Raw genomic sequence first — 20,552 nt, forward strand, 5'->3', positions numbered from 1 at the left:
GCCCACGGTAACAAGGATGCCCAGTCATCCTGCCTGGCATAAACAAAATGAAGTAGATATGTGACCAGAGTCTTTTTGGCCCTCTCTACCAACCCATTCGTCTCGGGATGATATGCCGAGGTGAGATTCAACTCAATGCTGAGTAGATGACAAAGCTCTCTCCAGAATCGAGACGCAACTGGGGACCCCAGTCACTGATAATTTTGTCTGGCATACCATGTAGGCGAAAGATATGTTTGATAAACAACGCTGCCAGCGCCCGTACACAAGGTAGCCGTGGAAGAGGCACCAAGTGCATTATCTTGGAAAAATGGTCGGTCAGCACCCAAATAATGGTGCAGCTACGAGACTTGGGTAAGCCCACCACAAAATCTATCCTAACCATCTCCCAGGGCCTGTCTGCCACCGGCAGGGGGTAAAGCAACCCAGCTGGCCGTTGACACGGGCCTTGTTCTTGGTGCAGGAGACACACGCCCGAACATAGTCTGCGACGTCACAGGCCATATGCGGCCACCAGTATGTCCTCGCCAGAAGCTCAGATGTCCTTTTGGACCCAAAATGTCCACCCATCCTGGACGAGTGAGCCCAAGAAAGAACCTGCGAATGCAGACTGGATGGTACAAAAGTCTTGCCTGGAGGCACAGACTCTAGCGAAACTAGGACCACAGTTCTCAGACTCTCGGTAGGGCCAATAAGAAGAGGCTCCTCTTCCTCCTCCTTAGATAATGCAACGGAGCGAGAGAGAGCGTAGGCACGAATGTTCTTCTCCCGGGAAGGAAATGGATGGTGACATGGAAGCGGGAGAAGAGCAAGGACCATCTGGCCTGGGGAGAATTTAACCGCTGGGCAGTCTGTAGGTAAACCAAATTCTTGTGGTCTGTGAATACTTGGAAAGGAAAGTGAGCCCGCTCCAAAAGATGTCTCCACTCAGAGAAGGCCAACTTCGTTGCTAGCAACTCCCTGTCCCCGATGGAATAATTCCTCTTCGCTGGTGTGAAGGTCTTGGAAAAGAAGAAGCAAGGATGCATCTGACCTTGAGCATCCTTTTGAAAAAAGAATGCTCCAGAACCAACGGAAGAGGCATCCACCTCCATTATAAATGGCTTATCTACATCGGGGCGATGTAGGATGGGAGTGCTAGCAAAATGGGACTTAATAGAAGTGAAGGCCTTGGAGACCTCCTCAGACCACAATTTGGGATTTGCTCCCTTCTTGGTGAGGGCTATCAAGGGAGCTACCAAAGTTGAGAAATGAGGAATGAACTGGCAATAATAGTTAATGAACCCCATAAAGAGCTGCACCGCTTTAAGAGAATTGGGTTCTCCAGTCCATCACAGCCTGTAGTTTGGCAGGATCCATAGCCAATCCCTGGGCGGAGATGATATAGCCCAGGAAAGGTAAGGACTCCAGCTCAAACACACATTTCTCCAACTTGACGTAAAGGGAATTAGCTCGTAAGAGGTCGAAGACTTTGCAAACATCTCTCCGGTGGGAGTCAATATCTGAAGAGTAGATGAGGATATCATCCAGATAGACTATGACCGAGGTGGAAAGCATATCCCAGAACATATCGTTTACAAAGTCTTGGAAAATGGCTGGGGCATTACAGAGCCCAAAGGGCATCACTAGATATTCATAGTGCCCATCCATGGTTTTAAAAGACGTCTTCTATTCGTCCCCTTTATGGATGTGAATCAGGTTGTAAGCACCCCGCAGATCTAGTTCAGTAAATACCCTTGCTCCCTGAAGCCTATCAAAGAGCTCAGATATCAGGGGCAGGGGATATTTATTCTTAATGGTGATGGCATTAAGACCCCTGTAGTCTATACATACACGTATTTCTCCGTTCTTCTTCTGCATGAAGAAGAACTTAGCCCCTGCAGGTGACACTGACTTCCTAATGAATCCCCTTGCCAAATTTTCCTGGATGTACTGTGACATCGCCTCCATCTCCAGAAGAGATAACGGATAGACTCGACCCCGGGGAGGCTCAGCACCAAGCAAGAGGTCTATAGGACAGTCATAGGGCCGGTGAGGTGGAAGGGTCTCTGCAGCCCTTTTGGAGAACACATCAGCATAGGGCCAATATTGCTTGGGGAGAGAGGATAGATCTGCAGGTACCTCGGTAGTAGCAACCTGAATGCATTCCCTCTGACCTCTACCCCCACAAGATTCACCCCATCCCAAAATTCTGCCGGTGGACCACTCAATATGGGGAGAGTGGTACCGTAGCCAAGGTATCTCTAACATGACCTCATCAAATCCCTCAGGAATAACGAGCAGAGATATAATCTCCTGATGAGATGGCGACATGGACAGAGTGAAAGGAATGGTCTGGTGTGTTATCTGAGAGGGCAGAGTCGACCCATTCACCACTCGTATGGTATCTGGTTGAGCTACCATTACCAGGGGAATTGCGTGTCATTGGGCAAAGGCAGCAGACATAAAATTGCCCTCCGCCCCAAAATCCACTCAGAGCTCTACCAAGTGGGCGAATGAGCCTATAGTAATTGTCCCCTTAAAGGACAATTTGGAAGCAAACGTAGCCGTGTCTAGTGTACCTCCACCTACTACCATTAGACGCTGACGTCTCCTTGACCGCTGGAGACATCTGGTGGCAAGATGTCCTGACTGCTGGCAAACATGACAGACCATGAGTGCATGAGCTGTCCGGGACTTAGATCCTGCTCGTGACACTTCCATGGCCTTATGTGACTCAGGAACCAGGACCGGAAATTCCAAAGGTTTGGCAAAGGTGGGAGCCAACCGAAACCTCTGCCTTCACTGGGCTCGCTCTAACCTCGGCTCGTGAAAACGGAGGTCAATATGAGTAGACACAGTTATTAACTCCTACAGTGTGGCGGGAATCTCCCTAGTGGCCAGAGCGTCCTTCACGTGGTCAGCCAGCCCCCTCCAAAATATAGGGATAAGGGCTTTATCCGACCACTCCAGCTCAGATGCTAAGGTACGGAAGTGGATGGCAAAATGGCTGACCAAGGACTCACCCTGAGTAAATGCCAACAGTTGGAGCGCCGTATCATGGGTGACTCGAGGTCCTAAAAAGACCTGTTTCAGAGTGCTCAGGAACAGCGGAGCACTCTGCACCACATGATCGCCACGCTCCCACAGCAGCGTAGCCCATTCCAACGCCCTGTCCGACAGGAGAGACACTATAAATCCCACCTTTGCCTGCTCTGTGGGGAAACGTGCGGCCAGAAGCTCGAGAGGAATAGAACACTGGCTCATGAAACCCCTACAAGAATTATTATCTCCAGAAAATTTCTCTGGCAGGGGAAGGCAAGAAAGAGTCGGAACAGGGGTGGCAGTGGACAAGGTTGCTGCAGCCACGCCAGCAGCCTGAACAGCAACTGCGGTAACATCCACTGCTGACGTTGAGCGCTTGAGAGCTGCCAACCTACCCGCCAGCCGCTGGATGCTCCGTAAAGATTGCCGTTTATCCGCCATTTACTAGCCAGACCCTGGCGCTAGTATTATGTTAGGGTTTGGCGGAACGCACCAAATATATATTTATAGAGTAATAGGTTCGTTCGCAACCCGGGGTCTACCGTGCAGGTGTAAAACCTGCTGCTAGTAACTGACGGTACTACATGGCGGTATAAATGAACTCTGTTACTTCACAGAGTCACTTAAGACAAGAGAATGCTGTGCCCTGTGTTGTGACCTGGTGGTCAGGACAATAATGGACCTGGTGGTTAAGAGCACACGGAATGACCTGATAGTTACTGATAATAAAGGACGAGCTCTGGGACATGGGAACTCTGCTGACCGCAATCCCTAATCCTATCAAACACACTAGAAATAGCCGTGGATTGCGCCTAACGCTCCCTATGCAACTCGGCACAGCCTAAGGAACTAGCTAGCCCTAAAGATAGAAAAATAAAGCCTACCTTGCCTCAGAGAAATTCCCCAAAGGAAAAGGCAGCCCCCCACATATAATGACTGTGAGTAAAGATGAAAATACAAACACAGAGATGAAATAGATTTAGCAAAGTGAGGCCCGACTTACTGAACAGACCGAGGATAGGAAAGGTTACTTTTCGGTCAGCACAAAAACCTACAAAAAGACCACGCAGAGGGCGCAAAAAGACCCTCCGCACCGACTCACGGTGCGGAGGCGCTCCCTCTGCGTCCCAGAGCTTCCAGCAAGCAAGACAACAATAAAAATAGCAAGCTGGACAGAAAAATAGCAAACCAATGAAATACAAGCTGGAACTTAGCTTCTGCTGGGAAGACAGGTCACAAGAACGATCCAGGAGAGAACTAGACCAATACTGGAACATTGACAGGTGGCATGGAGCAAAGATCTAAGTGGAGTTAAATAGAGCAGCCAGCTAACGAATTAACCTCGTCACCAGTGGAAGGAAACTCAGAAACACCCACCAGAGGAAGTCCATGGACAGAACCAGCCGAAGTACCATTCATGACCACAGGAGGGAGCCCGACAACAGAATTCACAACAGCCCTGTTAACCTCACAGAAAAACACAGCTACCAAATAGAGCGAACAGTGGTCTTGCAGTCAGAACAGCACACGCAAAACTTTTCACCGGAGGTGCCGCTATTCTAGGGGCTTATTTCAGCCGAACCCTGAAACCACATACATATGGCGCAGAACACATAACTTAGTTGATACTAACACATGGCCGTGCGGCCATGCAAACCTTTTATAGCTGCAGCAACTACAGGACCTTCCTAGAGAAACAAAGGAAGCTGCTACTGTACCTGAGCCACTTCAGGACCTTCCTACAGGACCAATGGGAGCTGCTGTAGTACCTGAGCATGTGACCCCCGACCTCCAATGAGTGGACTTACCCTGGGCATGCTCAGAAGTGAAAAAGCATGACTTAGTCCCAGAGACGTCTGCTCGCCGCTTACCAAACTGGCTACAATGGCTGACCCTGGAAAGGCAGCAGAAACCATCCGCACCGTATCAGGCTGGGACCGATGTCTCCGCTGAGCAGGCGCCACTGCGGCTGGAAAAGAATGGGAGACCACAGTGGAGATGGTTCGCGATTCCCCCTGTGCGGAGGCGGGAACTCAACCCCTAACACTTAGGTTGGTTTTAATGGATATCCATCCCAGTCATTGGGCTCCATAGCTTTTTTTTTACCGATATTCAGATTATGTAATAGACTTACACAAAATCCTGCGGTATTAATAGTTGGATTATTTTCTCATGTTCACTTATGGAATGTTACATTTGATACTTGTATTGAATCTTTCTGACGCTATGATATACTTACTGTATCTATATCCATTGTGGGTAAACAATGCATATATAGCATTTTCATATTAGCATATTTTATCATTTCCATACTATACTATACTATTTATTTTTATATACAGCCATTAAAAGTTACTACAGAGTATAATACTGACTATTCTTCCCATATGTTATACATTTTCCATGAACTTTCTTTTGTATATTGCCCGCACATTTTTAATGTAGGTTTTAATATTTGTGTAAATAAAATTACATTTATTTTTCTTCTGGATATTCATTTTTGGTAGGTTAAAATACTAATTAAATACCACAGTATAGCATTTTTTCTCATATTATAGTACAGCATATTTTCTTTGTTCCTATATCTGTACCTAAATATGCTGGCCAAGACAAATGACTTTGAGATCAATCCTTCAGCACCCTCAACCCAGGGGACATGACCCACAAGTTCTTCTCCTGCACCCAAGGGTCTTTCTTAGACCTTTTTGCCTCTACACGGCACACAGCCATTTTTTTTAATGTTGTTCTTAGACTGTTTGGAGACTTTTTTTGTATTCTCACTATTTGAAGAAAAGAAATACAGAAAAATCTCTTGTACAAAATGTAATATATTGTTTCACGCTGACACAAACAGAACCATGCCATAGTCAGGGGAAATCATGACAATAAAGTAATGGCTGACATCCTCCAACTTATGTCAACTTTTTCAAGTTATTGTTGGCTAAAATATTGTGGAACCTCTAGCTTGGATCATTACTGCAGCCATCCCTGTGGACGAGATGGAGGGCTTGTTCTGACATGTTTATTGCTGTTTGCTATTATTACTATTATATTTTATTCACAACATATTATCAACCATCAGCCGTAGAGCGGTTCAAGAGGTTATATGATTTATACATGCAACATGGACATATTTAACAAGGCAAATGCAATGTGTTATGGGTTAATAATACTGGATTAGATTAGATATCTCATTTTTATGCTTGTAAAGAGACATTGAAATTACTTGTTTTCTTCATTGGGGTTAAACAACTATAGGAGAGAGCGAAAAAGAGACATTTTAGATTGAGTTATGTAGCATATAAAGATGCTATCAGATTGCTACAGGTTTCTTTTAGGTCTAAATTCTCCCCGAAATTGGAACCTTTTTGGTTCGATTGTTAGAAGAGAATGAATCGATTTAGTGCTAATCAAATTCATGTTGAATTTTTACATATATGCTAGCCACCTTAGGGCTAGCATATATGTATCGCTTGCTCACCGAGCCCCACTCCATACAGCCAACCAATTCCAGCCCTGTGCTGATGAGGGCCTAAAGCCCGAAACACGTGTCCACAGGTAGGAATTGGTTGGCTGTGTAAATTTAGAAACTAATCCGCAGCATTGCACGCTTGGCTTCCAAGCGCTGTGGATTAGACTGGGGTGGAAAGAGATGATTTGCATAGCTCCGCCTACTGCAAAGGATTCTGGGTAAACCTGCTATTCTTTGTATTATGCTGCTTGCAAGTACTTTCCGTTTCAGGAAAGCATCCACTATGTTGAATTTTTAGGAATTTTAGGAAATATTTCATTTCCTTTACATAAACTGCCCACAAATTGCCACCACCATTCTATACTTTGCTGAAAAATGTGTCAGTCAGAGATGGCTCATAGAACTTAGAGGCTTCCTTCTAATTTCTTGCAACTAGTGATGGGCGAATCCGAACAGTAAAGTTCGGGGTCCGTACCGAAAACATACTGTTTGTGCATGGACCCCGAACACAGACTTTTCCAGGAAGTCCGTGTTACTGTTTGGGTTTCTCCTCACGAACATCAGATTGTTCCCACGCTGTCATCTGCATGACAGTGCAAGAAACACTGGTGGCTCTGATTGGCAGTAAGATTATTACCACTGGTAAGAGAGCTGTGGTTCATCTGACGGCCAGCAGCTGTGACTGGTGGTGAAAATTTGACCTACGTTCACAGAGGCACGGCCGATGAGAGTACTACTCCCATCAGCCTACCCCTGCTACCGCTAATAACAGCGAGAGAAAGCGGCAGCTGATGGGAGTATTCATAAGCCGGCGCTATATATGTATACTTTTTTATAATTACATGGGGTCTGTTCTATTTTTGATAACCAGCATAGCAAAACTGACAGCTGTGAGCTACAACACTTCGCCGTCAGCTTTATCATGGCTGGTTATCAAGAATTGAGGGGTCCTCATGCCGGTTTTTTTAATTTTTAATTTTTTAAAACCAGCAAAGCTAAAACTTCTATTACTGCCAAATGAGATTTCATACATTGCACTAACGAGGGGTTAAAACCCAAAACACCGTGACTGCAAATTGAGATTCTGGTTTGGCTTTTATTCATAGTCATATGGCAAGGCTAATTAAAGGGTTGATATTGACTTTATGCTTGCTGCTTCCAACACATGACACTAGAGTTCTAGTCTTCTTCCACTCTGAAGATGCAATTTGCATATTTATTTTCTCAGAGGAGAATTGCATTGCCTACAAATTGTTTACACTGGCATAACAGGCTTGGCATATCGATCTTCATACATGGGGAAATCTTCCATCTTAGATCGCAGTCTGAAGCCTCTCACACAGCTAAATCAAAACTTGTACTTTGTACTGATGAGGGGCAACACCCCGAAACACATGTCTGTAAATTGAGATTGAAGGGGAGTTTTGAAGTTCTTTCAATTTGTGATGAATTAATTCACTGCATAATTGAATTTCCTGGCAAACGTCAAGACAGTTGGTGAATTTGAAACTTGTTACAGAAAGTTGTGTCACTTAAGAGCATTATGATTCCTTAACTTTGCACAAGCCAATGACTGGTGTCAAGTTATGTGTCACATCGCACTTTTCTGTGCTGTCATACCCCAGTGCTGTTTTATCTGATTCATGGTATCCTTTATCCAGACCTATAGTGACATTGTTTTTAAAAAATGAAAAGACATCTGTCCATCAAGTTCAACCAGGGGGTAGAGGAGAAGTAGGATGAAAAGAAGAGTAAAGAGTTCATCGAAGTTTGGTCCCATTTGTTGACCTAAAAAAAGGCCAATCCACCTTTTACATCATAATCCAATTGACCTAGTAAGGGAAAAATATTTTCCGATCTCAAAATGATAGCAGACTAGATTTCGAGAATTAATGGTGCTTTATAATTAGAGTAAAATACTGTGAACAATCTGCTGGTTGTCTACTCCATTGCTCTTACAGTAAAGAAGTCTTGTCATTTCAGGAGACTCCCCCTAAAATTAAGTGCTCGATGGTCTTTGTTACTCTAAACAAAGGAACAAATGACTGCGTGTGTTTGATAGATAATGATTAAAAGATATTCCCAACTTGGTCATTTATGGTACATTTGCTGGATATAAACAATATATACATTTGTAAAGGTCGCCATAAGCATTCTTTACTGAGGGAAGGTCAAGGCTGTGAAGCTCTCACACAGCTTTCAATGTGATGGGGTAATCTTGTTAAAGGGTTATTCTCCAGTTTACATATCTTCCAATTTAGCAAAACAGTAGAAAAAAGAGGGCACTCACCATCCGCTAATGTTCAGTCTTTATTGTGACCACATGTCAATTGCAGGAATAGCAGGGAGAAACGTGATCTAAAAAGACAACAGCCGTTTCGCGCTGCCGCGCTTCCACGGGTCTTGAAGTGCGTGGAAGCGCGGCAGCGCAAAACGGCCGTCGTCTTTATATATCTCGTTTCTCCCTGTTATTCCTGCAATTGACATGTGGTCCCAATAAAGACTGAACATTAGCGGATGGTGAGTGCCCACTTTTTTCTACAGTTTTGCTTTTTCATGGGCTATTTTTCTGTGGCAGCACCCGATTTCTGCAATTGGCATTTACGCTGGATATCTGACACACATATGCACAGGTGTATCCACTAGCGGTTGGTGCGGCAATCTGTTTTTTCTTTTCCTTTTGAATATATTCGAATTTAGTTGATGCTTAATTTGGAGTGAGTTCAATTTTCTGGCACCTCCAGCTATCAAATGAACAGGAGATCTGTTACTATCATCACACAATGGTTCTACAGGCAATAATCTCCAGCACCAATTAAAGTAAGTTAAAACTTAGTCTTCAATCATATAGGATAAAAAAAAAAATTGTCAGAATGTGCACATATTAAAAAACCCATAATGCTTACACGTTTCGGGTAGAAAAACCCTTTGTTCCTGAAACGCGTCAGCATTAAAGTTTTTGAATACGTGTACATTCTGCCAATATTTTTAACCAATATAATTGAAGGTTAAGTTTTAACTGCTTTCCATTGTTCCTGGATAATATCTCCTTTTGGATCATTGACGACTATTCGATGTGGAAACCAGACCAGTACATACCCCGTGCACCACAGCCACACGATAGACTGGGAATTTTCCTAGAATACTTATCTCTAAAATAGTAGTGGTGAGCTGAATTGACACTTTTTCTAATTTTTTTTTAACTTTTTTTTTAATAATCACTCCCCAATTACAAAGATGTAAATAAGTCTTCAAAGAAAATGGTAAATGACCTCCATTAAACTTGCCAACTTATGGCCATAAACAACAATATAAATATAGCCACAGCATGATTATCATCCAGTAATAATATCTGCACATCCAATCTTAATAAATAATCTCATTTAAAATTACATTTTAAGTAACATCTAATCTCCGGTAGCTTTTTCCGCTTGTTCTTCACATAGCACGAAATGTTGTCACTTCAAATTAGTTTCAGAAAAACTAATCATTAGGAGCATAGCCAGAATGCATTGACCTGCCTAATAATGTAGATTAGGGAGTTACTGAGGCTTTGAGTATTCTGTCACTCAATATTGTATCACAAAATCCTATCATTCTCCGCCATCTAAAGCGTTATGATCATTCAGGTATATGATTGGAATTTGATAATAATTCTTTCTTGAAGCATGAATGTCATTGCTGAAAAAACACAAAGGATATTGGAAAATTAATAGCGGTGCTGGGGAAACAGAGATATCAGTAATTTTTGAAGAGCTGCTCAAAGATTTGCAGAAGACAAGTCATTCATTCGAACCTCGAGCAGGTTCTTTTTGAAAGCAATCTGGATTCAAAATGGTTAAACGAGATTAAAATCTACCAACCTTTATTACGAGATACAATACATTTGTTGCATTGCATCTGACTTTTCTAGGTTCCCAATTCCAACATGGCAGACTAGATGCCCTCAATTTAGCTTTTGTGTGCAGTAATATGCGAATGAAAATGAGCATGATAGAAAAAACAATTACATTTTACAACAATTTGCCCTGATGCTGAAAAGTAACTCTAAATGGCCAAGTTAGAAACGTGGTCCGCCAAAGTAGGAATTTTAAGAAGTCGTTCAAAATAATTGTTGAACTAAACTTCAGGTGAAAAAATGATTTGTATTAAGTAATTGCATAGCAATAAGTGGGTGAGAAAGAATTAGTTATTGTACCCGGGCATAGAAGTGTGCAAAAAAAGATCGAAAAAAATTAGCTGGTGGTCAGAAAAGTAACTCTAGGAGTTAAAATACTTTACAAAAAAGTATAAGTTTAGCCAAATTAGGAAAGCAAAAAAAGAATAGATTATTAACACTTAGATTTGTCGGGGCAGGATTTAAAAGCAGCAATGATCAGAGTAGTGTAACAGTCAGCTGTGATTGACTACAATTCAATTCATCCATGAGTTTAACTTCGAAGATGGTCAAATCGGGAGCAATGGACAGAGATTGCCTGCACTACATATAGTTCTAAGAAGAACTTTAAAATGATAATTTCATGACCCTCTGAATTCAAGACTGGGACAGTGGCCAACAAATGTGCCATTCAGATGTTAGCTTGTATCTGTCTTAATATGTTTTAGGAGAGAATATTCAATTTATGGATCCAAACCTAAATTATAGTTATCTTATGCCAGTTTGGATGTAGGGTGGGTATACAACACATGTTGCTTCTCTTTTAGGATTTGGTCTTGGGTAGGGTTGAGCGACCTTGACTTTTTTAGAGTCGAGTCGGGTTTCGCAAAACCCGACTATCTCAATAGTCGGGTCGAGTGAAATCGGCCGATTATGACGTTAAGTCGGGATCGACCGAAACACGAAACCCAATGCAAGTCAATGGGGCAGCATAGTCGGCAGTGAGTGGGGGCCAGAAAAACACCTAGAGTGCCCATTTTAATGCCACAACCATGCATTCTTCTTAATGAAGCTTGTCAATCTTAATTTCCCTTATAATAATAGTTAAGGTAAGGTAAGTATTTAAACTTTGCAAGTGCTGTGATCCTGAGCAAGCAGGGGGGGCCCACTCGTTGGCATTGGCACTGGCACAGGGCCCCTCAAAGTACGGCGGTGTGTTTGCACGGCGGGGGCACCTCCCACCGGCAGCGACACTTTTGTGTACTATGAGGGGCCCTGTGCCAGTGACGTCGCCAACGTGTATTCCTCCCCCCACCTGATGAAGGTACCTGCACTTTCATCTGCACCTTCCTCTTTGTCCCCGTGTAAGGTGGTATGGTATGCGGGAAGAGGAACCTGACTTTCAGCAGGGTCACAATCTTGCTGTGTAGCGTGCAAGGGGAATGTTGCGTTATGGGTCACTGTACCAGCAGACTCATCTATCACTGGCTGGGCAATGGGCAGGATGAGGAGGAAACACAGATATAGGCCCAAAGAATAAAGTGCTTTAAATGCAGTTCAAAATTGGTAAGAGGACTAACCAGGGGGCATTGCTTTGTTCAGTGGAGGACAACTGTAATGAGAGGCTGACACAGAGAGTAGGCCCAAATCAGTAATTAGTCTAAATGCAGTTCGAAATTGGCAACAGTAGTAAACAGGCGGCACAGCTTTGTTCAGTGGAGGAAAACAGCAAGGAGCGGCGGACACCAATAGTAGGCCCAACCCAACTAGTAGGCCAAATGCAGTCTAACATTAACAACTACTTAACGAGAGCCTGAAAATGGAATTTCAGGACAGGAAACCAGGAGAACAGCAAGGAGCGGCAGACACTGTTAGTAGGCCCCAACCCAACTAGTAGGCCAAATGCAGTTGTTCCATTTAACAACTATTTAACAAGAGCCTGAGGATAGAAGCTCAGGAAAGGCAACCTGGAGAACACCTTGGAGCGGAAGACACCGTCTCTACAACCCAGACCCAACTTGTAGGCCGAATGCAGTGTTGTTTTCAACAACTACTTAAGAAGAGCCTCAAGATTGAAGCAATGGAGAGGCAACCTGGGGAACACCTTGGAGTGGAACACACCGTCTCTACACCTCTGACCCAACTTGTAGGCCGCATGCAGTGTTGTTTTCAACAACTACTAAATGAGAGCCAGAAGATTGAAGCAATGGAGAGGCAACCTGGAGAACACCTTGGAGCGGCAGACACTGGTAGTAGGCCCCAACCCAAGTACTAGCCCCACTGCAGTTAGATTTACAAAAAAATACTAAACGAGAGCCTGAAGATCAAAGCTCAGAAAAGGCAACCCGGAGAACACCTTGGAGCGGCAGACACTGGTAGTAGGCCCCAACCCAAGTACTAGCCCCACTGCAGTTAGATTTTTAAAAAACTACTAAACGAGAGCCTGAAGATCAAAGCTCAGAAAAGGCAACCCGGAGAACACCTTGGAGCGGCAGACACTGGTAGTAGGCCCCAACCCAAGTACTAGCCCCACTGCAGTTAGATTTAAAAAAAACTACTTAACGAGAGCCTGAAGATCAAAGCTCAGAAAAGGCAACCCGGAGAACACCTTGGAGCGGCAGACACTGGTAGTAGGCTTTAAACACAAAATTTTGGTCAATGGAGTTTATAAAATGTTCCAGGGGTACACAGGCAGCATTGGTGTGGTAAGCGGAGGACAATTTCTATTTGGGACTGCAGACAGACTTAGTAGGCTGTCCCCTGTGGACCATGCATCCACAACATTAAACCAGTGCGCCGTAATGGACATGTAACCTTTCGTTGACATGCCTACTGGTCCATGCATCTGTTGTCATGTGCACCGTTCTACTATTAGATAGCCTGAGAGCATGGACAATGCGGATTTTTACATGATGGTGGAGGGCTGGGATGGCTTTTATCGCAAAAGAAGTGACGACTGGGTAGCTCTTACCGTGGTACAGCGTAGTCCATCTGGGCTTTATAATTATAAATAAAAGAAAAAAAGTAGGCTGTATGCACTTTGAAATAGGTTCCAGGGGTACACGGGCGGCAGTGGACTGGTCACTGGAGGACTAGTGAAAGGAGGGACCGCAGACAGGCGTAGTAGGCCTAACATTATAAAATTGGGCTGTAGGCACTTTATAATTGGTTCCAGGGGTACACGGGCAGCATTGGTCTGGTCAGTGGAGGAGTAGTAGAAAGAAGGTACCGTAGACAGGCTTCGAAGGCCTAACATAAAAAAATTGGGCTGTAGGCACTTTTAAATAGGTTCCAGGGGTACACGGGCAGCATTGGTCTGGTCAGTGGAGGAGTAGTAGAAAGAAGGGACCGCAGACAGGCTTCGAAGGCCTAACATAATAAAATTGGGCTGTAGGCACTTTTTAATTGGTTCCAGGGGTACACGGGCAGCAGTAGACAGGTCAGTGGAGGCCTAGTGGAAGGAGGGACCGCAGACAGGCTTCGAAGGCCTAACATAAAAAAAATTGGGCTGTAGGCACTTTAAAATAGGTTCCAGGGGTACACGGGCAGCAGTGGTCTGGTCAGTGGAGGAGTAGTAGAAAGAAGGGACCGCAGACAGGCTTCGAAGGCCTAACATAAAAAAATTGGGCTGTAGGCACTTTTAAATAGGTTCCAGGGGTACACGGGCATCAGTGGTCTGGTCAGTGGAGGAGTAGTAAAAAGAAGGGACCGCAGACAGGCTTCGAAGGCCTAACATAAAAAAATTGGGCTGTAGGCACTTTTAAATAGGTTCCAGGGGTACACGGGCTGCATTGGTCTGGTCAGTGGAGGAGTAGTAGAAAGAACGGACGCAGACAGGCTTCGAAGGCCTAACATAATAAAATTGAGCTGTAGGCACTTTATAATTGGTTCCAGGGGTACACGGGCAGCATTGGTCTGGTCAGTGGAGGAGTAGTAGAAAGAAGGGACCGCGGACAGGCTTCGAAGGCCTAACATAAAAAAAATTGGGCTGTAGGCACTTTATAATTGGTTCCAGGGGTACACGGGCAGCATTGGTCTGGTCAGTGGAGGAGTAGTAGAAAGAAGGGACCGCAGACAGGCTTCGAAGGCCTAACATAATAAAATTGGGCTGTAGGCACTTTATAATTGGTTCCAGGGGTACACGGACAGCAGTAGACAGGTCAGTGGAGGCCTAGTGGAAGGAGGGACCGCAGACAGGCTTCGAAGGCCTAACATAAAAAAAATTGGGCTGTAGGCACTTTAAAATAGGTTCCAGGGGTACACGGGCAGCAGTGGTCTGGTCAGTGGAGGAGTAGTAGAAAGAAGGGACCGCAGACAGGCTTCGAAGGCCTAACATAAAAAAATTGGGCTGTAGGCACTTTTAAATAGGTTCCAGGGGTACACGGGCAGCAGTGGTCTGGTCAGTGGAGGAGTAGTAGAAAGAACGGACCGCAGACAGGCTTCGAAGGCCTAACATAATAAAATTGGGCTGTAGGCACTTTATCATTGGTTCCAGGGGTACACGGGCAGCAGTAGACAGGTCAGTGGAGGCCTAGTGGAAGGAGGGACCGCAGACAGGCTTCGAAGGCTTAACATAAAAAAAATTGGGCTGTAGGCACTTTAAAATAGGTTCCATGGGTACACGGGCAGCAGTGGTCTGGTCAGTGGAGGAGTAGTAGAAAGAAGGGACCGCAGACAGGCTTCGAAGGCCTAACATAAAAAAATTGGGCTGTAGGCACTTTTAAATAGGTTCCAGGGGTACACGGGCAGCAGTGGTCTGGTCAGTGGAGGAGTAGTAGAAAGAATGGACTGCAGACAGGCTTCGAAGGCCTAACATAATAAAATTGGGCTGTAGGCACTTTATAATTGGTTCCAGGGGTACACAGGCAGCATTGGTGTTGTCAGCGGAGGCCGATTGTAATGAGTGTCTGCCAGTTAGTAGTCCCAAACAATAGATAGATGTTAATCTCTCGCATGACAACAAAACGAAACCACCAAAGGGTGCAATCATTCGGTACTGGGATGGGCTCCTCTGCGGAGTTTCAGACCTAGTAATTTGGCGCAAAGTATTTACTTGGGTAAATATAGGACACTGCCCCGGACTATGTTAAGTACCATCAAACATGCCAATACAATGGTATTGTCAGTGGCTGGAATTTAAGGATGTCAGCGCATAGACTATACATTGGTGGAACTGTGAGAGATAATTGTGCAAGTGGTTTAGCAATGTTTGAGCTGGGGTGGGGGAACTCTCTTGTGGCCGGCGGTACAGGCCAAGGGCCCCTCATGTTACAACAGTGTGTCTGACGTTGGGTGCGCACCACCACCACCAGAGACACTTTATTGTACTATGAGGGACCCAGTGGCAGTGCCGTCGACCAAAAGCGGGCACACCCACCTCTTCAGACAAACAGCACTCTCACGGGTGCTGGCGCCAAGTGGCGATACCACGGCCCCGTGTGGGGAGTTTGGCCATTTAGGGAGGTGTAAACATGTCGTATGCTGGACAATCAGGTGCTGCAAATTACGAGATTGGAAAAGTCATTCAGAATAGTCCACAGGCAAGACCTTTTCATAGGAAAGCTAGGTGTCGGCCGGGCAAGGTGGGGCAAAAGATTTCGAAATCCAGTTGTGGTTCATTTAAATGAAGGTTAGATCATCTACATTTTGGGTAGCCACAAGAGTCCTTTTTTCGGTTAATATTGAACCTGCAGCACTGAATACTCTTTCTGATAGGACACTAGCTGCCGGGCAAGCAAGCTCCTGCAATGCATATTCTGCCAATTCTGGCCAGGTGTCTAATTTGGATGCCCAGTAATCAAATGGGAATGACGGTTGAGGGAGAACGTCGATAAGGGATGAAAAATAGTTAGTAACCATACTGGACAAATGTTGTCTCCTGTCACTTTGAATTGATGCTGCAGTACCTGTCCTGTCTGCGGTCATAGCAAAATCACTCCACAACCTGGTCAGAAAACCCCTCTGTCCAACGCCACTTCTGATTTCTGCCCCTCTAACACCTCTGGTCTGCTGGCCCCTGCAGCTCGTGTGAGAACGATCACGGGCGCTGTGTGCTGGGAATGCCTGAAGCAAACGGTCAACAAGAGTTGATTGTTTGGTTGCTAATATTAGTTCCAAGTTCTCATGTGGCATTATATTTTGCAATTTGCCTTTATAGTGAGGATCAAGGAGGCAGGCCAACCAGTAATCGTCATCGTTCATCATTTTAGTAATGCGTGTGTCCCTTTTGAGGATACGTAAGGCATAATCCGCCATGTGGGCCAAAGTTCCAGTTGTCAAATCTGCGGTTGTGCTTGGTTGAGGGGCAGTTTCAGGCAAATCTACGTCACTTGTGTCCCTCAAAAAACCAGAACCCGGCCTTGCCACGCCACCAATTTCCAGTGGCCCCGGAAAAGCTTCCTCATTAAAAATATAATCATCCCCATCGTCCTCCTCGTCCTCCACCTCCTCTTCGCCCGCTACCTCGTCCTGTACACTGCCCTGACCAGACAATGGCTGACTGTCATCAAGGCTTTCCTCTTCCTCTGGTGCAGAAGCCTGATCCTTTATGTGCGTCAAACTTTGCATCAGCAGACACATTAGGGGGATGCTCATGCTTATTATGGCGTTGTCTGCACTAACCAGCCGTGTGCATTCCTCAAAACACTGAAGGACTTGACACATGTCTTGTATCTTCGACCACTGCACACCTGACAACTCCATGTCTGCCATCCTACTGCCTGCCCGTGTATGTGTATCCTCCCACAAAAACATAACAGCCCGCCTCTGTTCGCACAGTCTCTGAAGCATGTGCAGTGTTGAGTTCCACCTTGTTGCAACGTCTATGATTAGGCGATGCTGGGGAAGGTTCAAAGACCGCTGATAGGTCTGCATACGGCTGGAGTGTACGGGCGAACGGCGGATATGCGAGCAAAGTCCGCGCACTTTGAGGAGCAGATCGGATAACCCTGGATAACTTTTCAGGAAGCACTGCACCACCAGGTTTAAGGTGTGAGCCAGGCAAGGAATGTGTTTCAGTTGGGAAAGGGAGATGGCAGCCATGAAATTCCTTCCGTTATCACTCACTACCTTGCCTGCCTCAAGATCTACAGTGCCCAGCCACGACTGCGTTTCTTTCTGCAAGAACTCGGACAGAACTTCCGCGGTGTGTCTGTTGTCGCCCAAACACTTCATAGCCAATACAGCCTGCTGACGCTTGCCAGTAGCTGCCCCATAATGGGAGACCTGGTGTGCAACAGTGGCAGCTGCGGATGGAGTGGTTGTGCGACTGCGGTCTGTGGACGAGCTCTCGCTTCTGCAGGAGGATGAGGAGGAGGAGGGGGTGCGAACGGCTACAGCAAACTGTTTCCTAGACCGTGGGCTAGGCAGAACTGTCCCAAAATTGCTGTCCCCTGTGGACCCTGCATCCACAACATTCACCCAGTGTGCCGTGATGGACACGTAATGTCCCTGGCCATGCCTACTGGTCCATGCATCTGTTGTCAGGTGCACCTTTGTGCTCACAGATTGCCTGAGTGCATGGACCATGCGCTCTTTAACATGCTGGTGAAGGGCTGGGATGGCTTTTCTGGAAAAGAAGTGTCGACTGGGTAGCTCGTAGCGTGGTACAGCGTAGTCCATCAGGGCTTTGAAAGCTTCGCTTTCAACTAACCGGTAGGGCATCATCTCTAACGAGATTAGTCTAGCTATGTGGGCGTTCAAACCCTGTGTACGCGGATGCGAGGCTAAGTACTTCCTTTTTCTAACCATAGTCTCATGTAGGGTGAGCTGGACTGGAGAGCTGGAGATCGTGGAACAAGCGGGGGTGCCGGTGGACAGGGCAGCCTAAGAGACGGTGGGAGATGGTATTGTTGCCGCCGGTGCCCTAGATGCAGTGTTTCCTACTACGAAACTGGTGATTCCCTGACCCTGACTGCTTTGGCCTGGCAAAGAAACCTGCACAGATACTGCAGGTGGTGCGGAAAATGGTGGCCCTACACTGCCGGAAGGGATGTTGCGTTGATGACTTGCTTCATTGGCCGAGGGTGCTACAACCTTAAGGGACGTTTGGTAGTTAGTCCAGGCTTGCAAATGCATGGTGGTTAAATGTCTATGCATGCAACTTGTATTGAGACTTTTCAGATTCTGTCCTCTGCTTAAGGTAGTTGAACATTTTTGACAGATGACTTTGCGCTGATCAATTGGATGTTGTTTAAAAAAATGCCAGACTGCACTCTTTCTAGCATCGGATACCTTTTCAGGCATTGCAGACTGAGCTTTAACCGGATGGCCACGCTGTCCTCCAACAGGTTTTGGCTTTGCCACGCATTTTTGGCAAGATACGGGCCCGGCAGATGGAACCTGTTGCGATGTTGATGCCTGCTGCGGCCCCTCCTCCTCCGCTTCAGAACTGCTGCCGCCTGCACCCTGTTCCCCCAATGGCTGCCAATCAGGGTCAAGAACTGGGTCATCTATTACCTCTTCTTGTAGCTCGTGTGCAACTTCGTCTGTGTCACCGTGTCGGTCGGTGGTATAGCGTTCGTGATGGGGCAACATAGTCTCATCAGGGTCTGATTCTTGATCATTACCCTGCGAGGGCAATGTTGTGGTCTGAGTCAAAGGACCAGCATAGTAGTCTGGCTGTGGCTGTGCATCAGTGCACTCCATGTCAGATTCAACTTGTAATGGGCATGGACTGTTAACTGCTTCACTTTCTAAGCCAGGGACGGTATGTGTAAAGAGCTCCATGGAGTAACCCGTTGTGTCGCCTGCTGCATTCTTCTCTGTTGTTGTTTTTGCTGAAGAGGACAAGGAAGCGACTTGTCCCTGACCGTGAACATCCACTAACGACGCGCTGCTTTGACATTTACCAGTTTCACGAGAGGAGGCAAAAGAGCTAGAGGCTGAGTCAGCAAGGTAAGCCAAAACTTGCTCTTGCTGCTCCGGCTTTAAAAGCGGTTTTCCTACTCCCAGAAAAGGGAGCGTTCGAGGCCCTGTGTAGCCAGACGACGAACCTGGCTCCACAGCTCCAGACTTGGGTGCAATATTTTTTTTCCCACGACCACCTGATGCTCCACCACTACCACTACCCTCATTACCAGCTGACAATGAACGCCCCCGGCCACGACCTCTTCCACCAGACTTCCTCATTGTTTTAAAAACGTAACCAAACTAACGGTATTTGTTGCTGTCAAACAACTTACACGGTGAGCTATAACTTCAGTATGATTTGGATACCCCTTTACAGGTGGGTGTTGTGAATTCTGTGGTCAAGCTCCCTCCTGTGGTCATGAGTGGTACTTCGGCTGGTTCTGTCCATGAGCTTCCTCTGGTGGATGTGAGTGGGGCTGCGGCTTCTGAGTTTCCTTCCTCAGGTGACGAGGTTAAGTCGTTAGGTGCTGCTCTATTTAACTCCACCTAGTTCTTTGTTCCTGGCCTCCAGTCAATGTTCCAGTATTGGTCTTGCTCTCTCTTGGATCGTTCTTGTGACCTGCATAAGCTAAGTTCTGCTTGTGTTACTTTTGTTTGCTATTTTTTCTGTCCAGCATATTGGTTTGTCTTGCTTGCTGGAAGCTCTGGGACGCAGAGGGAGCACCTTCGTACCGTTAGTCGGTGCGGAGGGTCTTTTTGCGCCCTCTGCGTGGTTGTTTGTAGGTTTTTGTGCTGACCGCAAAGCTATCTTTCCTATCCTCGGTCCATTAAGTAAGAATTGGGGAATTTCTCTGAGGCAAGGTAGGCTTATTTTTCTATCTTCAGGGCTAGCTAGTTTCTCAGGCTGTGCCCGAGGCGCCTAGGTCTGGTCAGGAGCGCTCCACGGCTACCTCTAGTGTGGTGTGATAGGATTAGGGATTGCGGTCAGCAGAGTTCCCACGTCTCAGAGCTCGTCCTATGTTATTAGTAACTATCAGGTCATTTTCAGTGCTCTTAACCACCAGGTCCATTGTGGTTCTAAATCACCAGTTCATAACAGTACTGGAGGACCAAAGTACTAATGCTTCTCAATAGAGGGAAAAGAGAAGTTCTGAGACCATTTATTTTTCTCTGCACTGTGTTTTGCCTTTCTTTTCCCCTAGACATTTGGGTTGTTCAGGACACAGGTGTAGTGATGGACATTAAAGGCCTGTCTTCTTGTGTGGATCATCTCACTGCAAGAGTACAAAATATTCAAGACTTTGTGGTTCAGAATTCTATGTTAGAACC

The sequence above is a fragment of the Ranitomeya imitator genome, chromosome 6 (assembly GCF_032444005.1).
Source record: "Ranitomeya imitator isolate aRanImi1 chromosome 6, aRanImi1.pri, whole genome shotgun sequence".
In the NCBI taxonomy this organism is placed as follows: Eukaryota; Metazoa; Chordata; class Amphibia; order Anura; family Dendrobatidae; genus Ranitomeya; species Ranitomeya imitator.